The sequence below is a fragment of the Helianthus annuus genome, chromosome 11 (genome assembly GCF_002127325.2).
Source record: "Helianthus annuus cultivar XRQ/B chromosome 11, HanXRQr2.0-SUNRISE, whole genome shotgun sequence".
Lineage (NCBI taxonomy): Eukaryota > Viridiplantae > Streptophyta > Magnoliopsida > Asterales > Asteraceae > Helianthus > Helianthus annuus.
This window is the reverse complement of record NC_035443.2, coordinates 37,854,303-37,877,288: the sequence shown is the minus strand read 5'-3', so window position 1 is coordinate 37,877,288 and position 22,986 is coordinate 37,854,303. Positions and strand designations below refer to the sequence as shown.

At 40.1% G+C, this 22,986-nt stretch overlaps 2 long non-coding RNA genes across 4 annotated transcripts in view; both read left to right on the top strand.

Annotated features, from left to right (window-relative positions):
• Positions 1–886: 886 nt before the first annotated feature.
• On the top strand, positions 887–4,360 carry LOC110890025. The gene is made up of 4 exons (XR_002564158.2): positions 887–1,297; positions 2,965–3,048; positions 3,356–3,446; positions 4,180–4,360. It is a non-coding gene; the product is annotated as an uncharacterized LOC110890025 (long non-coding RNA).
• A 90-nt stretch (positions 4,361–4,450) lies between these two features.
• LOC110890024 overlaps positions 4,451–22,986 on the top strand; it is a 32,884-nt gene continuing 14,348 nt past the window's right edge. Inside the window, exons 1-4 of one of the 3 annotated variants that reach the window (XR_002564157.2) lie at positions 4,451–4,490; positions 4,701–4,861; positions 19,076–19,159; positions 19,467–19,590. This is a non-coding gene — a long non-coding RNA (uncharacterized LOC110890024). Of the gene's footprint in view, positions 4,491–4,700; positions 4,862–17,191; positions 17,409–19,075; positions 19,160–19,466; positions 19,591–22,986 lie in introns of those variants that run through there. The other 2 variants (XR_002564155.2, XR_002564154.2) reach the window with 2 other exon arrangements.

Sequence of the window (22,986 nt, the reverse complement as noted above, 5' to 3'; positions counted from 1 at the left end):
AAACTTTTCAAAACTTTCAATTCAGGAATATTAATTTCTATTAGTTTAAAAGTTTTGTTAATCAATTCTGTTTTAATACTCATTATAGGAAACACTTTATTGTAATATAATTTGTCAGAACCATTCAAAGTATAAACAACTTCGAATGTTTCATCATTCAAATTTGCCTTTGATAACAAAAATTCTTTACTGTAAGACCGTTTGACCGACGAATTTTCTCTGTTGACTGACGAACTTGACTTTCCAGACTCAGACTTTGACTCAGATTCCTCATCAGTATCCAACACCTGATCGACCACCTTTTTGATTAACTCAGACTCGTGATCAGTATCGGATGAGGTAAACGTGACATCAATGTTATCTGGTAAAACATCAGTTGTGTCGGTTTTAAGCTTTATATTGACTGCTTTTTCAAGTTGCTCCTCGTTTGGTTTTCTAGGAGAGTACCCTTCCCAAATTGGAGGCGGACACTTGTTATAGCTAACAGTCGGTTTCTTACCACAATCTTTATTCTTCTTTGGCTTCTCATCTTGAAAAGCTTCCATTCCTGCAACAGTTGGGTAAATACGATCAATGAGATAATCAGAACTAGAATAGCTTTGCAGTAAGCGTCTAATCCTCTCATTTTCGATTTTCTCGGTCTCCAACTCTTGTTTCCATTTAGCACTTTCTTCGATGTAGAAGTTTATGGCCTTTTGCTTTGATATCATGAATGCATTCATCATTGTCGGTGCTTGTTCTCTCTATGAGTTTGTCTTTTGGAGGCCAGTTACTGTTTTGTTCAAGACATCGTACGATTCTTTCACGTAGTTGAGGTTGAGCAATAACTGCTCTTTCTTCTTCTCATACTTAGCTATTATGTGTAACACCCCGAAAACGGGTTTGGTAATCAAACCACGTTTATACTAAAAGACGGGTAAATTACCTTTAGTGGTAAAAGTAACCCGGCGAATATTAGGATTCTTGAATAAACAAGAACTTACTAACTAGGAATTTTAACCTAGTTAGCTAATATTCTAGAAGTAACTTATGATAGGGTTAAAAACAACCAAAACTATATGTCAAACAAAAGATGAGGGGCCTAAGTTGTAAGAAATTGAAATTATATTACTAATTTTAATAAAAATCAAAACCAAACACCCATTAAGGATGTCTGGTCGTACAGGAAAGGGCAGGGGCGACTCCCCACTCTTCAAAACCCTAGAACTTCACTAATCTTGCAAATTGAAGGTCCAATTCAGTCCAAAATCGAAATTTAAGCATGGATTATTGATCCTCATCACAAGAGGATTAAAAGGTATGTAAAATTTAATGAAAAATCTCTAGTTGGATTTCTAGGTAAACTTAGAAATCTGAAATTTATGGTTGCATGTTCGTTATATGATGAAATTAGGAATGATTTTATGTCTAGGAGTAAACCCTAGTCATTTACTTGTTGAATTGATGTTCCTAATTGTGAATTCATGATCACCCGATTATGTGCTAAATGGGTTTTGTAGAAACATGATGAACACTAGAATCATAATGGTTAAATTGTGTTAATAGAACTCCCTGAAGTTCGATTTGAAGTTTGATGTTAGTACTTGTTAATTTTGCTAGAATTTAAGGGTTTAGAACACTTAAATGGGCTGGAGAAATTTGATGTTTCGTGTTGCACACAAGGTGCTTGTTAAAATGCTTGAACAAGAAAATATAACAAAGCTGATTGGAAATAAAATTATTGGGCTGCAGTTTTAAAAAAATCATATAAAATTACTGGAACGGCCTGTGAGGTTGAGCCTTATATGCTCAGAAAGCTATTAAAACATACTACGTTTAATGTTTGAACATGTTTGTTAAATTCTGATGTTAAATGGGTCAAAACAGTGTCCGAAGTAGGCTGAACTGTTTTGACAGCAAGCTGATTGGAAAAAAAAATTGTTGGGCTGCAGTTTTTAAAAAATCATATAAAATCACTGGAACATCCTGTGAGGTTGAGCCTTATATGCTCAGAAAGCTATTAAAACATACTACGTTTTATGTTTGGACATGTTTGTTAAATTCTGATGTTAAATGGGTCAAAACAGTGTCCGAAGTAGGCTGAACTGTTTTGACAGCAAGCTGATTGGAAAAAAAATTGTTGGGCTGCAGTTTTTAAAAAATCATATAAAATCACTGGAACATGCTGTGAGGTTGAGCTTTATATGCTCAGAAAGCTATTAAAACATACTACGTTTTATGTTTGGACATGTTTGTTAAATTCTGATGTTAAACGGGTCAAAACAGTGTCCGAAGTCGGCTGAACTGTTTTGACAGCAAGCTGATTGGAAGCATTTTGACTTCTGAGCTGATTTTTGCGAAAATCATAATTAATTATAGGAAGCTCGGATTGAGCTGATTCTTTTTGGGTTAGAAAGATATTTTAGTATTCTATATTTCATCTTTGATCACCAAGGGCTGAATAAAACCGTAAAGTGGTTAAAAGAGTCGATTCCGCAGCTACATTGTAAAGTTGCTACATATTTTATTGATAAACTTAATCTAAGAAAATTGTATACAAGAAAAGGATGAATTGTGAGAAATGTGATAATGATGGCATTCTAATAAATTAACTTGAGGCAATGTGTCTAACGTGGAAATATAATTTGATTGTAAGACTTGGTAAGAGATATGTCGTAGTAGCTTTTATTCCATACTTGAATGGTGTGGTGTGCACCATGTATTTGCTTCAAACAAATTTTATGAAATTGGGTGTATTAAAGGCATCTAAAATACATACAAATGATTTATGCAAGTAATATGTACGTGTATGCCAAACATGTTCTAAGTTAGTGCTCAGTCACATACACAAGGACAGTTTGACTTACGAAAGTCAAACTGACCTAAAACTAATGTCCTGATAAATGAGTATGTGTGAATCCATGAGATGTTGTGGTCATTTTATATAATGACTAATCTAACAAATCTTGTGGGTATTGTGTTAAGTTTGATCTCGTCAAGCTAAGTGGGAGCTGGAAAGGAATGGATCAAACGGATCATGGATGCGAAGAATGTTTGCGCGGACGCGAGGTAAGTAGAGCTTACACTTTTGTTTTTTTAGGATACGTATTTACTTTATAGATTATAAACACGACCAAGGTTATATCCGAAATATGGGTTCTGACACGAAATGATACGGGTCGACGAATAAAAGGATAAAAACCATGTTTAATGGCAAAAAGGGGCGAAACGGGTTAAATAATGAAATGGTAAATAAATACCATTCAAATATAAGTGCAAAATGTTTGGTCGTTTAGACTAAACAGGTCAAATGGTAATGTTAACACCATTTGACGAATAACGACTAACAAGTGCATGTCGAGTCTAATGCTCACAGGGTAAAACGGCTTATGGAATTTACGTGGCTATGAATCAGCAAATTATTAAGGCAAGGTATTAAAACGGGTCAATACTTTGACCCGCGCCAGGTACGCGTAAATTTGGTGAAAGATATGTGAATACCTTAATGTAGAAAAATGACATGTGAAAGTAGGGAGTAGGATTTAAACTTAAATGATTAAATCCTCTCTAACGGGTCAAAATAAGAACTTGAACGTAAATGGGTTCTAACTAAGTAAGAAACCCATGATTTATGATTTATTTGATAGGAAATATTGAAATTATGATTTTCATGAGTTTATAGAGCAAGTAAACATGTTTGTTTGATAAAATCGCGAACGGGTTAAAATTTGGTAAAAATGGTAATAAGCCGAAGACTTAAAAATCTTAAATTTTGTTAATTCGGATGTTGGATTTTGACTCCATACTATGAAGGGTCAAATTACAATCATGTAGGAAGAAATGGTGGGTCAAACGGATTAGCGGTTTGAAAGATACGAAAGTTTTCGTGCCAATAAACGGCAAAATAGGAAAGCTGGAATGCAGGGACCACCGTAACTTACGGTGACACCGTAAGTTACGGTGGAGTTGAAGGCTTTACGGCAGCCCCCTACTGATTTACGGTAGGGGCATGTCACACCAGGGGCCACCGTAACTTACGGTGCCACCGTAAGTTACGGTGGAGGCCAGTTGGGAAATCCATGTTTTGAGATCAAGAGTTTAACGTTGGGAATTCTTTTTCCTTCCATTATCATTACCGGATTTGTTTAGATTTATTTCAATCCCCGTATGACTAAAGCATTTCATGTTTATGAAATGTAGGTTCATTTTGGATGCCGAGAGACGATCAAGCTCATCGAAGAACCGAACACGATATAGTTACATGCTTCCGCACTTTGCCACGTTGTATATTTTAAACAACGAATTCGATCACGTTTTGTAGAATAACTTATGAATTGTAAAAGTTTTAATTTACTCGAAATTTTCTAAGGATACTTAACCTTAAATACATGTTTATTTTCGTAAATTATACGAAAACCTTTAAAAAAATAACTAGGGTGTTACAAGTTGGTAATCAGAGCTCATGGTTAAAGAGTAAAGTGTGTTCGGTTCGAGGCTTGATCGCAAATCCGGTAAGTACATGTATATTAATGGTTTGGTATGTGTTGAAATGTTGTGAACAACACATAGGGTTATCGTGTGATACACGTTACCTCAATTAAATGATAAATATAGTTGAGAAAATTACGCGCGTTGACGCGTATAGTAGAAAAGCCTTGTATTATAATACGGGCGATTATTGAAGTTGATATTACTAATTCTTGTAAATGTTTTAATTGAAGGACACTCGCATCTGAAGATAGCGGGAGTTTAACAAATTGCGGATATGATGATGGAACGGTCCGAGATGTGACAAGAAGAGCATACTCATCAAGGACCTAAATCGCGTAACGATCGCAAATAAGTAATGGCAAGGAATGCCCGTCGGGGCAAGCATTACCAGGTGCACATTTTAAACTTATAGTACAAACAGTAATATGCAACAAATACATAGTGAATGACAGTTAAATATAGAATATGAAACTTGGAAAAACCTGGATAGGTTACCTATCCAGGATGACGTTTCCAAGAGAAATTCAGTAGAGAATATGTATTATTCACAAATTGTGAATAACAAGACAATAACAGAATTCAGTTTATATAGAAACTTGGACGAGAGTGATCATCCAAGTAAGTATTCTCAATATAAATCCTATTGAGAAAAGTAATGATCACATCAACAAATGTGAATAAATGTTTATAAAAAGGGACATTTTACATGTTCAAGGATAAACGACTAAAACTAATAATTGTTAACTAACAATTAAATAAAGTTTTACCAAATGAAATCATAAATATGGAAATAATTTGAGGAGTTACTTACATGGGACGTGATGTGGTAATTATAATAAGGTCACGCGTACCATGTGTTGATCGCTTACTCTGGCCAAGTAAGTAGTGAACACATGATAGCATGAGCTTCTTATAATGAGCGCAGTTATGTCCGATGTAGTAAGGTCAAGATGAATGAAAATTTAAAGGTCCTTAGGGTCAAGAAATCTTATGGGCATACTCGTATAAATGGTTTTCGCGGGAACCATAAAAACGACGTATGGCGCACATAGAAATAAATGACCCAAGGAAATTCGTGACATAAGTCATTTCGGACGAAACAACCATGGTAGACAAAAAGGGCATTGTAAAACCAAAGTATAAATGACCCGCGGGGTCATAGAAACAAAGGTATTGCCCACATGAAAAAAAAACGATCAAAAACCATGGTAGACAAAAAGGGCATTGTAAAACCAAAGTATAAATGACCCGCGGGGTCATAGAAACAAAGGTATTGCCCACATGGGAAAAACGATCAAAGTCATTGACTTTGGTCGTAGTAAAGAAATGATGATGATGATAATCATCATTCATAGTTTATAAGACTGTCAAGGATGGTCGAATAAGGAATAAAGGTTTGGTTGAATAAAAGCGATGGATTTCGCTAAGACAACCAAACAAATTAAAACGAAATCTTAATGTATACCGGAATGCTTGCACTAATAATGACTTCGGTAAAGTACCCGGTTGATGGGTAAGGATGTAAACACATGCGAAAACCGAGAAACGGGAACACGAATTTAAAGTCAAAAGACTCGGATTATGAGTTATGACTGAAAGACCATAAAATTTCGCAAACAGAAATTTTGATAATTATATTCAACTATTTTGAGGTTGAACGGGTTGAATAAAGTATAATGCTTGATGGCATAAGTAAGCGCAAGCCGGATAACAGTAAGCTTGAGACAAATCGATGCTTAATTGACGTGAGAAGTCATAGAGTCGGAAGAATTATCCGAAAGAAAACGATTGTAGACACGAACTACATTCAAAGTTAACGGATTTCAAGCATGAAAACAAATGATTTTCAAACAAAAAAAAAAAGAGTGCTTTGACACCAAATATATATTTTAATAAAGACACGAGTAAAAAGAATGATCTACGGGATCATCATAACCTTCAGGTTATAAACAGTGTAAAGGTCTACGGGACCAAAATGACCTACGGGTCATGAATAAAAAGGAAAAAGGATCATAAAGGACTCGCCTTAAAGAGGTGAGAGCCTAAAGAAATAGCCTACGAGGCTAAGTGAATGAACCTATGGGTTATCTAGACATAGGGAGGGAACTGGTTGAGAATCCCCACGTAAAATAAGAATGAAAAAGAATAAATTCTTAATTGTTAATTTCTTGATATGAGTAATTGACGAAAGTTAAAGAGAAGACGTTAAATTAAACTTCAAGTTTTAGTGAGAAACAACGTTTTAACAAATATGAATACTACAAGACGATTTTGGAAAAAAAAATATCAAAGAGTATGGGTCTTAACATCGATAGGTGCAAGACGATATATTCGAAAAAGTGGTATTTTCGAAAATGAAAGGTTGATATAAATTAAACATGACATGACACGATCACGGTTAAGAAATGCAATGTGAAGTGGAATCACATTATCACCAGGCGAGCGGTAAAAAGCAACTGGACTAATAAGTCTAGTTAGTGAGATCGGTTAAGGAAATTTAAGTAAGTTGGTTGCTTGTAAGCGGTGGATTCGGTATAACTGAACCGAATAAATGAATTGGAAAACAAAAGAAATAGTTGCTAAAAGAGAAAGATTTCACTAAAGACCTTTAAACGGGTCAAGGTAACGGATTCACAAAGAGTTCGATAATATATGAAAGCGATGGATATCGCTAAGTTAACTAAACTAGTGGAAGTAACAAGATTACGTTATTTCAAGTTGCACTATGTCGTATGAGATATGTAGACAATTAGTGACCAAAAAGATGTTACCATACCTATATGGTAATACGAACAATTGGTTAAAAGTATAAGTAATGTTTAAAAGATATCTCGTAAAAAAAAAATACATTGAGTTTAAACTCAATGAGTTATGTAAGAAAAGGTTTCAAGGACGAAACCTCTTTAAGGGGGGTAGACTTGTAACACCCCGAAAACGGGTTTGGTAATCAAACCACGTTTATACTAAAAGACGGGTAAATTACCTTTAGTGGTAAAAGTAACCCGGCGAATATTAGGATTCTTGAATAAACAAGAACTTACTAACTAGGAATTTTAACCTAGTTAGCTAATATTCTAGAAGTAACTTATGATAGGGTTAAAAACAACCAAAACTATATGTCAAACAAAAGATGAGGGTGTCACACCCCCAAAATCCACCCGCGGAGTACCACCGCTTGGGAGCGTGACTGACCAGGATCAAGCCATCAATCATATCAAACATAGCATTCAATAATAAAGAAATTAATGTAAATCATCATGACATGATTGATGTTTCAAAACCAACATCGTTTAAGTAGCGGAAGCATAGTAATGTATCTCAAAATAATTATAAGTTCAGATAACGTTCACGATCCATATCCCACAACGACCTGCTCCTCCCTGTGCAAGCTCCATAATGTACCTAAGGTCCTGCAAGGCATGCAGCAAATAATCAACAACTAGTTGAGCGAGTTCACAGGAAGTAAGTTCATAACATAGTGCATAAGTATAGCTAGTGGGGGCTTCCCATACTAGTGTGTACTAAAGGTGGGGGCTTCCCATGTTTATCCTGGCTAATGAGGGCTTCTCATTAACGGTACTTACTAGACTAACTTCCGACCATGTGTTCTTCTTTTCCGAGAACAGGAATACGTACAGGGTCACGTAGGCTTTACGTGACGTGCCCTTCCCCGAGGACAGTGGTACGCGTGGGGCTACGTAGGCTTTACGCAGCGTGGCCTTCCGACCTGGAAGCCAGTGGATGGTATTGGGTTACGTAGGCTTTACGTAACGTGTCCTCCCGACCCGGGAGACATATGGCAATTGTACTGGGTTACGTAGGCTTTACGTAACGTGTCCTGTCTAACCTGAGGACGATGGTCTATAGTCTGGTGTATTCGTAAGTACGAGTAATCATTCCATATTCAACATATCCAACCCAATTCCCAACCCGGGAATCCCATGCCTTGGCTGTGTGAACTCACCTTGGTTTGCTCGGCAGATACACAAATAAAGATTCTTGAACTAAGGGTGGTCAACCACGTCCTAATAGGGTTAACACACAAGTCAGGTTCGTATAAACACGTAGGTCTCTAACACGTATTAATCATGGCAAATGAACACGTATTCCAATAGTAGCTCAAAGCAGACAGTTAAACAAATAGCCAGGTGTCCGGCCCAATCAGTTGGGCCTGTAATAGTAAAGGTCCAATAGCAAACAGTCCACAAATCAAATCATTGGGCCCGTGACAGTGGAGGCCCAAACAGTGTGCGTGTAAATGATGGTCTCGAGTCGCAACGGAGATCTCGAGTCGCAACCGGAGATTACGAGTCGCAACAGCTGGTTGCGAGTCGCAATGGTGATCTCGGTTCATCATGGTCTGGTTACGAGTCGCAACGGGACTCGCAACCGTGGTCTCGACTTGTGCTGGCTTGGTTACGAGTCGCAACCTGACTCGCAACTATGGTCCCGACTTGCAACCATGTGTCGTAACCGAGTATGTAACTGATTTCCATAATTCCTGCATTGACTTATCCGTGATTCTAGCAAACATCTAAGGCAGTTTCGAAATCAGATCAATCACGGAAATTTATCAACAGTTAATTCAGATTTCATGCGTATTCATAACAATTCAAGAACATCAAATCAACGTGAACAGCATTCATATGAACAATAATCTATTTATATGAACATGTAGCCGTGACTAATTACCTAGCCCAATACTTAGCATATCCACAAGTTACCATCCGAATCATATAGCATAACAACAGATTACATCGAGTTTCATCCGATCCGTATGAACACGTTAACAATCCGAACCACATATTAACATTTGATTTATAACAATGCACACATGTAAACCGGTTCTATCACAATCAACCATACTATCATCATCCGAATTACATCATGTAATGCTCAAGAATCATATATAATCATCATGTAAACGCATAGATCATAACATCATCATATACAATCAAATAACAATGTACACTAACCGGTTGGAATCAAAGAGAGGGTGAGCCGAGAAGTGTTGTTCGCCGTCGGGGATCCAAGCAGCCGAGAGAGAGAGAGAAAGAGTCTAGGGTTGTTGTGTGTGTTTGTGATTTTGCAAAAACAAGGAAACAAAACCCCTAATTCCGATTTTGTGTTGCGAGTGGGGGAGTGGGCCAAGCCCACTCGGCTGCCTAATGAACCCGTGAATAAGGAGTGGCCCAAAGGGGCTTGTGCACTCGTATGAAGTGTTGTGCGGCTCGGGTTTGGCTCGATAAAGATAAACATAACACACACACATAAAAGCACATAATATCATAACATTCATTAGTTCGAAATGTCACATAAGCACGTAACGTTACATCAAAGCAAGTCTAAAGTTCGAGTTGTCACATTATCCCCAACTAATTGGAAATTTCGTCCCGAAATTTTGGTATGCACTCACTGAGGAAGCTAGGTAAGTTCAATGGTTCACTGGTTTTCCTGGGGTGTCACATCCTCCCCCCGTTGATCTGGAATTTCGTCCCGAAATTCCGAAGTAGTAGCTTCAGCCTCAGTAGTGGTAGCACTGGTTTCGAATAACTGGGGGTACTTTTCTGTCATCCTGTCTTCGCGTTCCCAGGTGTACTCTGGGCCACGTTTGGAGTTCCAACGAACTCGGACAAGAGGGATTCTCTTGTGTTTGAGGACCTTCACATCCCGGTCCGTGATTTCTACTGGTTCCTCGACGAACTGCAACCGCTCGTCGATAGTGAGTTCCTTAAAAGGAATGATGAGGTTTTCATCTGATAGGCACTTCTTTAGGTTTGATACATGAAAGACATTGTGAACTGCCCCGAGTTCAGCTGGTAGGTTCAACTTGTAGGCTACCTTGCCAATCTTTTCTATAATTTCGAATGGTCCGACGTATCGCGGATTCAGTTTACCCCGTTTGCCAAAACGAACCACACCCTTCCAGGGTGAAACTTTCAATAAAACCCGGTCCCCGACCTCAAATTCCAATGGCTTTCTACGCTTGTCCGCGTAAGCTTTCTGACGGTCGCGTGCTGCCGCCATGCGTTGTCGTATCTGTGCAATCTTTTCTGTGGCGTCCACTACAATCTCTGGACCCGTGATCTGACTATCCCCCACCTCTGCCCAGCAGAGGGGTGACCGGCATTTACGCCCGTACAATGCCTCAAATGGAGCGGCTTGTATGCTGGTATGATAACTATTATTGTAAGAAAACTCCACCAAAGGGAGGTGCTTTTCCCAGCCGTTGCCGAAATCGATGACGCATGCCCGAAGCATGTCTTCAAGCGTTTGAATCGTTCGCTCAGACTGCCCATCCGTCTGAGGGTGATAAGCTGTGCTCATGTCTAACCGTGAGCCGAAAGATTTGTGCATTGCTTGCCAAAGCTCTGATGTGAATCGTGCATCGCGATCCGATATGATAGATGTGGGCACCCCGTGCCTTGAAACAACTTCTTTAAGATAGACGTCTGCGAGAGTGGAGAACTTGTCCGTTTCCTTAATTGGCAGGAAGTGTGCAGACTTGGTGAGTCGATCAACTATGACCCATATCGTATCGTTCCCACGCTGGGATCTAGGTAGACCCGTAACAAAATCCATGGAAATTTCCTCCCATTTCCATTGCGGTATCTTAGGCTGCTGAAGTAGGCCAGCTGGTTTCTGGTATTCAACCTTGACTCTCGCACAGGTCAAGCATTTTCCGACATACGTAGCAATGTGGGTCTTCATACTGGGCCACCAATATGTAGTGCTAATATCGTGGTACATTTTATCCGACCCTGGATGTACCGAGTAGCGAGACTTGTGTGCTTCGTCCATCACAAGTTCGCGTAGACCGCCATAAAGTGGGACCCAAATCCGGCCCGTTACATAGTAGGCGCCGTCTGCCTTCTGTTCCATCTGTTGTCGTGAGCCGCGTAAGGCCTCAGCCTTGACGTTTTCGGGCTTCAGTGCTTCTGTCTGAGCAGCTCGTATCTGAGCAGGGAGGCTAGACTGAATCGTAAGCTGTAGCACTCGCACGCGCTTCGGTAATGTGTCCTTTCGACTGAGGGCATCAGCCACAACATTGGCTTTGCCTGGATGATACTTGATAGCGCATTCGTAATCGTTAAGTAACTCGACCCACCGTCGTTGACGCATATTCAAATCCTTCTGCTTAAGAATATGCTCGAGACTCCTGTGATCAGTGTAAATCGCGCACCTGGTACCATACAGGTAGTGTCGCCATATCTTAAGCGCGAAAACAACAGCTCCCAGCTCTAAATCGTGCGTCGTGTAGTTCCGTTCGTGAACCTTGAGTTGACGAGAGGCGTAAGCAATAACCTTGTCGCGCTGCATTAACACACATCCCAGTCCCCGAATGGATGCATCACAATATACTACGAAGTCTTCTGTGCCCTCTGGCAGTGAAAGAATAGGTGCGCTGCAAAGCCTATCCTTTAAGTGCTGAAAAGCAGTCTCCTGGGGCTCTCCCCAGCGATAGGTAACACCCTTCTGTGTCAGTAGCGTAAGCGGCTGAGCAATCTTCGAAAAGTCTCTAATAAACCGTCTGTAGTAACCTGCCAAACCCAAGAATTGGCGTATTTCCGTCGGTGTACGCGGTGCAGGCCAGTTCCTGATCGAATCAACCTTGGATGGATCGACATGGATCCCATCCTTGTTCACTACATGGCCCAAGAAATGGACTTCACGAAGCCAGAAGTCGCATTTAGAAAGCTTGGCGTACAGTTGTTCCTTCCGAAGGAGTTCCAAAATAAGACGAAGATGCTGCTCGTGTTCCTCCTGACTCTTGGAGTAAATCAGAATGTCGTCGATGAATACTATGACAAACTTGTCAAGATAGGGTTTGCACACCCTGTTCATAAGATCCATAAATACAGCTGGCGCGTTCGTTAACCCAAATGGCATGACGAGAAACTCGTAGTGACCGTAACGAGTTCTGAAAGCTGTCTTGGAGATGTCCTCATCCCGGACTCTCAGCTGATGATACCCAGACCTCAAGTCTATCTTCGAATAGTAACACGACCCTTGCAACTGGTCGAATAAGTCGTCTATGCGTGGGAGAGGATAACGGTTCTTCACCGTCACCTTGTTGAGTTCACGGTAGTCGATGCACATCCTGAATGTACCGTCTTTCTTTCTCACGAAAAGTACTGGAGCTCCCCAAGGCGAAGAGCTTGGACGAATAAAACCCTTTTCCAAAAGTTCTTGCAGTTGCTTTGACAATTCCTCCAATTCTGATGGAGCTAGGCGATATGGTGCGCGAGCTATGGGTGCTGCTCCTGGAGCGAGCTCGATCTGAAATTCGACCTGACGGTGAGGCGGTAAACCAGGTAAGTCTTCAGGAAACACCTGAGGGTAATCACGTACAATTGGAATATCCTCCAATTTCTTTTCCTTCGTTGATGCGTCTGTAACGAGAGCCAGAATGGCTGTGTGACCTTTACGTAAGCATTTCTGAGCCTTCAAGAAAGAGATGATGCCAACCACAACACCACTCTTGTCGCCTTGAACTTCTAGAGGTTCCTGACCAGAACGAGGAATGCGAATAATCTTCTCGCTGCATGAGATTTCTGCCTGGTGTTGGGATAACCAATCCATCCCAATCACGACGTCGAAACTACCCAAAACTATGGGGATGAGATCAATAGAGAAAGCTTGGCCAGCTAAGATAAGATTACAACCCTGAACTACGTGCGTGGCTTCTAGACTTTTACCGTTAGCTAATTCTACTACATGTTTGGTGGGTAAAAGTGTTGGTGCACGTTTTAGCAGTTGACACATTTTCACAGACATATAGCTTGTATCCGCACCCGAATCAAATAAAACAGTAACGTAAATATTGTCGAGGAGAAACTTACCCATAACCACGTTGGGATCGTTCACTGCGTCGCCTCGACCTAGTACGAATGCACGACCACGAGCTTCATTGCCGTTGTTGTTGTTCCCGCCGTTATTGTTGCCGTTGCCCTGGTTGTTATTGTTGTTGTTGCGGTTCTGGTTCAACTGAGGGCAATCGCGTTTGAAGTGACCTTCAGCCCCACACTGGAAACATCCCCGGTTTCCACGCTGTGGCTGCTGTTGCTGCTGCTGGTTCTGTGGAGCGGGTTGCTGAGGTTGCTGATTCTGATTCGCAGGCCGTGGACTCCTACAGTCTTTGGCCTCGTGCCCCATCTTAAGACACCTTTGACAACGACCCTTGTTACACGGGCCATTGTGATGCCTGTGGCAATTGTAGCACTTAGGTTGACTTCCCTGATATCTCTTCTGTCTGTGACCGCCAGAGGATTGCTGACTGGGGCTCTGGTAGTGGTCAGTCTTCTGTTGCTGAGCTTGTGGCTGATCAATCGCTGAACCTTTACTAGAATCTCCATCCCATTTTCTTTTACTGTCACCAGACGTAGCAGGAGTAACTGAGGTGGTGACGTTAGCAGTAGCATTAACACGCTTGGGCAGTTTATTCTGATCCACTGCCTGATCAGTGATGCGATGAGCGAGGCGCTGGATTTCCTGGATGTTTTCGAGGTTAGCCGACGTCACATGGCTCTGAATTTCTGGCGCCAATCCCTTGAGATACAACTCAATGCGCTTGTATGGAGGGTCCACCATTGTAGGACACAGAACGGCCAACTCATTCGACCTTTTAGTATACGCTTCGATCTCTGATCCAACCATTTTCAGGTTATACAGCTCGTCTTCCAGCTTGTGAATATCTTCACGCGTGCAATACTCACGCTTGATGAGTTCTTTGAAATCGTTCCATGGGGTGGCGTTAGCAGCTGCCAACCCAAGAATCTGCACCTGCGCGTTCCACCAGGTTAGCGCGATTCCTTCCAAAGTGCCAGTAGCAAACTTGACCTTGCGAGCCTCAGGGCACTCGCACATTTCGAATACTGATTCTAGCTTCTCGAACCAGTGGAGGAGTCCAACCGCTCCTTCTGTGCCGCTGAAAGAGTTTGGACGACAGTCCATGAAATTCTTGAACGTGCAGACAGGCTGCTGCGCGTGTTGACCTATTGTGTACGAATAGGACGAAGTTAAATACGAGAGTTAATGTAGGATCTAAAGATCCTAGTGTGTGCCTATACTGCAGGATATACTACCTGCTTGAGCTGCTGCAACTGCCGCAGCAACTTGAGCTTGAACAAGAGCCTCTAGCTGGGCTTGTGTCATGTTGATTCGTCCAGACATGATCTTCATAGTAACAAGTAGCATACGTAAGAATGATTCGCGAGTAGGGCGATGACAGAAAAGTGTAAGCACGTAGGGATTCTCATGCTATAGTATCATGTGTATCTAAACGTAATGCGAGCAAAGTTCTAAACAGTTCTATCAAACAGGCAATAAACATAAACCTTATTACCTAGGATGTCGAGTCTTGCACGTGGAGCGAAGCGTCGTTGTGGATCGTTGAGAGCACTGTTCTGGTTATAGTCCGGTTTTAATAAAAACATTTTCCCATATTAAAACCAAGTTCTCTATAACCAATGGCTCTGATACCAATCTGTCACACCCCCAAAATCCACCCGCGGAGTACCACCGCTTGGGAGCGTGACTGACCAGGATCAAGCCATCAATCATATCAAACATAGCATTCAATAATAAAGAAATTAATGTAAATCATCATGACATGATTGATGTTTCAAAACCAACATCGTTTAAGTAGCGGAAGCATAGTAATGTATCTCAAAATAATTATAAGTTCAGATAACGTTCACGATCCATATCCCACAACGACCTGCTCCTCCCTGTGCAAGCTCCATAATGTACCTAAGGTCCTGCAAGGCATGCAGCAAATAATCAACAACTAGTTGAGCGAGTTCACAGGAAGTAAGTTCATAACATAGTGCATAAGCATAGCTAGTGGGGGCTTCCCATACTAGTGTGTACTAAAGGTGGGGGCTTCCCATGTTTATCCTGGCTAATGAGGGCTTCTCATTAACGGTACTTACTAGACTAACTTCCGACCATGTGTTCTTCTTTTCCGAGAACAGGAATACGTACAGGGTCACGTAGGCTTTACGTGACGTGCCCTTCCCCGAGGACAGTGGTACGCATGGGGCTACGTAGGCTTTACGCAGCGTGGCCTTCCGACCTGGAAGCCAGTGGATGGTATTGGGTTACGTAGGCTTTACGTAACGTGTCCTCCCGACCCGGGAGACATATGGCAATTGTACTGGGTTACGTAGGCTTTACGTAACGTGTCCTGTCTAACCTGAGGACGATGGTCTATAGTCTGGTGTATTCGTAAGTACGAGTAATCATTCCATATTCAACATATCCAACCCAATTCCCAACCCGGGAATCCCATGCCTTGGCTGTGTGAACTCACCTTGGTTTGCTCGGCAGATACACAAATAAAGATTCTTGAACTAAGGGTGGTCAACCACGTCCTAATAGGGTTAACACACAAGTCAGGTTCGTATAAACACGTAGGTCTCTAACACGTATTAATTATGGCAAATGAACACGTATTCCAATAGTAGCTCAAAGCAGACAGTTAAACAAATAGCCAGGTGTCCGGCCCAATCAGTTGGGCCTGTAATAGTAAAGGTCCAATAGCAAACAGTCCACAAATCAAATCATTGGGCCCGTGACAGTGGAGGCCCAAACAGTGTGCGTGTAAATGATGGTCTCGAGTCGCAACGGAGATCTCGAGTCGCAACCGGAGATTACGAGTCGCAACAGCTGGTTGCGAGTCGCAATGGTGATCTCGGTTCATCATGGTCTGGTTACGAGTCGCAACGGGACTCGCAACCGTGGTCTCGACTTGTGCTGGCTTGGTTACGAGTCGCAACCTGACTCGCAACTATGGTCCCGACTTGCAACCATGTGTCGTAACCGAATATGTAACTGATTTCCATAATTCCTGCATTGACTTATCCGTGATTCTAGCAAACATCTAAGGCAGTTTCGAAATCAGATCAATCACGGAAATTTATCAACAGTTAATTCAGATTTCATGCGTATTCATAACAATTCAAGAACATCAAATCAACGTGAACAGCATTCATATGAACAATAATCTATTTATATGAACATGTAGCCGTGACTAATTACCTAGCCCAATACTTAGCATATCCACAAGTTACCATCCGAATCATATAGCATAACAACAGATTACATCGAGTTTCATCCGATCCGTATGAACACGTTAACAATCCGAACCACATATTAACATTTGATTTATAACAATGCACACATGTAAACCGGTTCTATCACAATCAACCATACTATCATCATCCGAATTACATCATGTAATGCTCAAGAATCATATATAATCATCATGTAAACGCATAGATCATAACATCATCATATACAATCAAATAACAATGTACACTAACCGGTTGGAATCAAAGAGAGGGTGGGCCGAGAAGTGTTGTTCGCCGTCGGGGATCCAAGCAGCCGAGAGAGAGAGAGAAAGAGTCTAGGGTTGTTGTGTGTGTTTGTGATTTTGCAAAAACAAGGAAACAAAACCCCTAATTCCGATTTTGTGTTGCGAGTGGGGGAGTGGGCCAAGCCCACTCGGCTGCCTAATGAACCCGTGAACAAGGAGTGGCCCAAAGGGGCTTGTGCACTCGTATGAAGTGTTGTGCGGCTCGGGTTTGGCTCGATAAAGATAAACATAACACACACACATAAAAGCACATAATATCATAACATTCATTAGTTCGAAATGTCACATAAGCACGTAACGTTACATCAAAGCAAGTCTAAAGTTCAAGTTGTCACAGAGGGGCCTAAGTTGTAAGAAATTGAAATTATATTACTAATTTTAATAAAAATCAAAACCAAACACCCATTAAGGATGTCTGGTCGTACAGGAAAGGGCAGGGGCGACTCCCCACTCTTCAAAACCCTAGAACTTCACTAATCTTGCAAATTGAAGGTCCAATTCAGTCCAAAATCGAAATTTAAGCATGGATTATTGATCCTGATCACAAGAGGATTAAAAGGTATGTAAAATTTAATGAAAGATCTCTAGTTGGATTTCTAGGTAAACTTAGAAATCTGAAATTTATGGTTGCATGTTCGTTATATGATGAAATTAGGAATGATTTTATGTCTAGGAGTAAACCCTAGTCATTTACTTGTTGAATTGATGTTCCTAATTGTGAATTCATGATCACCCGATTATGTGCTAAATGGGTTTTGTAGAAACATGATGAACACTAGAATCATAATGGTTAAATTGTGTTAATAGAACTCCCTGAAGTTCGATTTGAAGTTTGATGTTAGTACTTGTTAATTTTGCTAGAATTTAAGGGTTTAGAACACTTAAATGGGCTGGAGAAATTTGATGTTTCGTGTTGCACACAAGGTGCTTGTTAAAATGCTTGAACAAGAAAATATAACAAAGCTGATTGGAAATAAAATTATTGGGCTGCAGTTTTAAAAAAATCATATAAAATTACTGGAACGGCCTGTGAGGTTGAGCCTTATATGCTCAGAAAGCTATTAAAACATACTACGTTTAATGTTTGAACATGTTTGTTAAATTCTGATGTTAAATGGGTCAAAACAGTGTCCGAAGTAGGCTGAACTGTTTTGACAGCAAGCTGATTGGAAAAAAAAATTGTTGGGCTGCAGTTTTTAAAAAATCATATAAAATCACTGGAACATCCTGTGAGGTTGAGCCTTATATGCTCAGAAAGCTATTAAAACATACTACGTTTTATGTTTGGACATGTTTGTTAAATTCTGATGTTAAATGGGTCAAAACAGTGTCCGAAGTAGGCTGAACTGTTTTGACAGCAAGCTGATTGGAAAAAAAATTGTTGGGCTGCAGTTTTTAAAAAATCATATAAAATCACTGGAACATGCTGTGAGGTTGAGCTTTATATGCTCAGAAAGCTATTAAAACATACTACGTTTTATGTTTGGACATGTTTGTTAAATTCTGATGTTAAACGGGTCAAAACAGTGTCCGAAGTCGGCTGAACTGTTTTGACAGCAAGCTGATTGGAAGCATTTTGACTTCTGAGCTGATTTTTGCGAAAATCATAATTAATTATAGGAAGCTCGGATTGAGCTGATTCTTTTTGGGTTAGAAAGATATTTTAGTATTCTATATTTCATCTTTGATCACCAAGGGCTGAATAAAACCGTAAAGTGGTTAAAAGAGTCGATTCCGCAGCTACATTGTAAAGTTGCTACATATTTTATTGATAAACTTAATCTAAGAAAATTGTATACAAGAAAAGGATGAATTGTGAGAAATGTGATAATGATGGCATTCTAATAAATTAACTTGAGGCAATGTGTCTAACGTGGAAATATAATTTGATTGTAAGACTTGGTAAGAGATATGTCGTAGTAGCTTTTATTCCATACTTGAATGGTGTGGTGTGCACCATGTATTTGCTTCAAACAAATTTTATGAAATTGGGTGTATTAAAGGCATCTAAAATACATACAAATGATTTATGCAAGTAATATGTACGTGTATGCCAAACATGTTCTAAGTTAGTGCTCAGTCACATACACAAGGACAGTTTGACTTACGAAAGTCAAACTGACCTAAAACTAATGTCCTGATAAATGAGTATGTGTGAATCCATGAGATGTTGTGGTCATTTTATATAATGACTAATCTAACAAATCTTGTGGGTATTGTGTTAAGTTTGATCTCGTCAAGCTAAGTGGGAGCTGGAAAGGAATGGATCAAACGGATCATGGATGCGAAGAATGTTTGCGCGGACGCGAGGTAAGTAGAGCTTACACTTTTGTTTTTTTAGGATACGTATTTACTTTATAGATTATAAACACGACCAAGGTTATATCCGAAATATGGGTTCTGACACGAAATGATACGGGTCGACGAATAAAAGGATAAAAACCATGTTTAATGGCAAAAAGGGGCGAAACGGGTTAAATAATGAAATGGTAAATAAATACCATTCAAATATAAGTGCAAAATGTTTGGTCGTTTAGACTAAACAGGTCAAATGGTAATGTTAACACCATTTGACGAATAACGACTAACAAGTGCATGTCGAGTCTAATGCTCACAGGGTAAAACGGCTTATGGAATTTACGTGGCTATGAATCAGCAAATTATTAAGGCAAGGTATTAAAACGGGTCAATACTTTGACCCGCGCCAGGTACGCGTAAATTTGGTGAAAGATATGTGAATACCTTAATGTAGAAAAATGACATGTGAAAGTAGGGAGTAGGATTTAAACTTAAATGATTAAATCCTCTCTAACGGGTCAAAATAAGAACTTGAACGTAAATGGGTTCTAACTAAGTAAGAAACCCATGATTTATGATTTATTTGATAGGAAATATTGAAATTATGATTTTCATGAGTTTATAGAGCAAGTAAACATGTTTGTTTGATAAAATCGCGAACAGGTTAAAATTTGGTAAAAATGGTAATAAGCCGAAGACTTAAAAGTCTTAAATTTTGTTAATTCCGATGTTGGATTTTGACTCCATACTATGAAGGGTCAAATTACAATCATGTAGGAAGAAACGGTGGGTCAAACGGATAAGCGGTTTGAAAGATACGAAAGTTTTCGTGACAATAAACGGCAAAATAGGAAAGCTGGAATGCAGGGGCCACCGTAACTTACGGTGACACCGTAAGTTACGGTGGAGTTGAAGGCTTTACGGCAGCCCCCTACTGATTTACGGTAGGGGCATGTCACACCAGGGGCCACCGTAACTTACGGTGCCACCGTAAGTTACGGTGGAGGCCAGTTGGGAAATCCATGTTTTGAGATCAAGAGTTTAACGTTGGGAATTCTTTTTCCTTCCATTATTGTCACACCCCGATTTCCACTTGTCTCACCGGTGGGCCCGGTGGGGGATTACCGTGACGATGTTGGCAACAAAATAGTCAAACCACACAATTATATAATGCACAGCGGAAGCATAAGATAAATATATATAAACTTCAACCTCTGGTTGTAATATCAAATGTATTACAGGGGTTGAATATATCCACAGTGGATCGTAAATGAACATAAAGTATTTGTTCCATCAGATACTGCAATCAAGCTTGCGAGACTTATCACGACGCTAGGGAGCTAATACCAGCCAATTTTCGTTTAGGTACCTGCACTTAATCTTTTTGGGGAAAATACGTCAGTTTACACTGGTAAATACATTCAACTGACACATTTGAAAATGTTTATTAAAATTGATTTGAATACACAAGGCACAAACTCTTTTATAACTTGGGAAAATTATAATAAAATCTTGTGAACGTTTTACATGTTCTTTTATGCGTTCAGTAGCCCGGGTCGTGCCGGGTTAAAGATTTATAGACACACCACGTTTGCGTAAAACCGTAGTATAAAAACCAACGGCTACGTCTTTTAATTTTAATGTCGACACTTTATACCGGGTGTACGCCTACACCGGGATGTCGATGGTCGTGGCCATTTCGTAAAATGATGCCAAGGATATCCGGGACAACGGTCATTAAACCCCCCAAAGGCTTATAAGCAACAAAACTGTTTAAATGAGCCGATCATATTATTTAATTAACCACCTAAGCGATGGAAGAATATAATGCTCAATCAAGCGGTATTAATATACCGTAACCCAAGCCCATATAGGGGAAATAAGTTAAAGTATTTACCTTTGCAAGTATATTTCCTTAATTTGGATTAAATCACCGATAGCTTTTACTGGGGCTCCTAATCTGGAACGAAGGTTTTAGTTAACCTCTTAGAATCCTAACGGGTCGTTATAATGGCCGTAGCCTAGACCGGTTGGTTCCGATATATATATTGATATGGTTTAATCGCGCGAAAAGGCGAAAACCGAGAATGGAGTGTGATTCTGACCCAACAAGTTCAGAGACTTGTTTTATATGGTTTAATGGTTCACACTCTGGATTTTGGGGTTCAAATAATATAATTTGACCCGTATCGGCTAATTTATGAAAACTAGTTTCATAAGCCGAACCGTGCGCGCAATAGGCGAAACGGTTAACTATGAGAGTCGTACGCTTATTTCCTAAGTCAATATGCCTTAAATGGGTTGTGGTATCAGTAGGATACCTCCCGTGACGCCCGTAACGAGTTTAAGTTTATATTATGCCCCGTAGGGGCTTTTCGGTCATTTTAAAGACTTTAAAAGGGCTTTTCGAGTTCTACAGGAAATCTGAGTTTCCCGAACAGCTTATAAAGCTTAAAATACTTTATTTATTATTTAAAACCAGTAGCAACTGGAATCGGGTCAAAAGACCTTGTAGAACTCATGTTTTGGCCAAAAAGGGCATATTCGGTATTTACCGAACCGTAGCCATAACCGCAGGTTATGAGCAAGGTAAAAATTATTAAAAATCTTTAAAATTCCCAAAATATTATTTTAATACAGTGGGTAAAAGTTTTGGTGACGAAATCTTGGTTTAGATAGGTGTTATGCTATTTGCGCCGTTAATTACTAAAGTTTATTTAAATTGCGCTAATTAGCATAACTCTCATTCTAGACCTCGGATTGACGTGAAACTTTAAGGACATGCTTATAATTTAATAAGCAAGGTTTTGGTCCGTTCACGTGTCCGAAATACTCGTTTTAATTTCAAAAGGCCGTTATGGTCAACTTTTAGGCGAATGACGGAAATGCGCAAAAGACTCGGATAACTCATGAACCGACCACAGAGGTTTATACCAACATGTGATCTGGTCCTAAGAGAGTCCTAAGGTATATCCATACCTCACTAAAACGGGTCAGAACTGAAGTCAAAGCAAAAGTCAAACTTTTGCGACATTCGGCTCCGAACCGGGTCAATATAGCAAATGGTCGATTCAAACGAGCGCAAACAAGTTTATATACTTATTATCATATTTTATAAGTGTCAAAACAGGTTTCATAACATATACATTACAGATTATGCATAAATCGCTAAAATAGCTTTCTGTTGACTTTTTAACCGCACGTTTGACTCGATATTTGACATAGTTAGAGTGGTGATCAAGGGGAACCTTTTTAGAGGTTTATTACCCACATAAATACCAACTCATAACCACTTTTGATTCGTTATAAGACTGAACCATCACTGAGTTCTTTTAAAGTCAAACCGTATTTACGACGGTTTGGTTCTTAGCCATTTACTAAGGAAATGTGAAACCACAAAGGGTTAGATCACTTACAGAAGTTGTGTTCTTGCTTATAGAGCAGAGAAAAGGACTTGAGAGCTCTTGCAATGATCAGAGATGTGTGTTTTTGATGTTGTGAATGTTATGTGCATAAGGTGGCTATTTATAGCCAATGCCAAGCAACTATGATCATTGCAAACACTCACAATAGTCCAGAGATGATGGGTAGGTGTCCCTGAGAGCTATGGGTCAAGTGTAGGGTGCCCATGCCTCATTGATTGAGGTTTGATCGTTCAAAGGCTCCAAAAGGCAAGTAACTACAACAATTCTGCATCTGGGCACTTTACGCGACCCGCATGGAAGTTCCATGCTCCTTTAACGGCGCGGTCGCCTAAAGTTCAAATATCAGGCGTGTTATTTAGGAGGCTCGCGGCCCGCTTACACTTAAGCCTAACCTTTACGCGGGTCGCGAGAGGT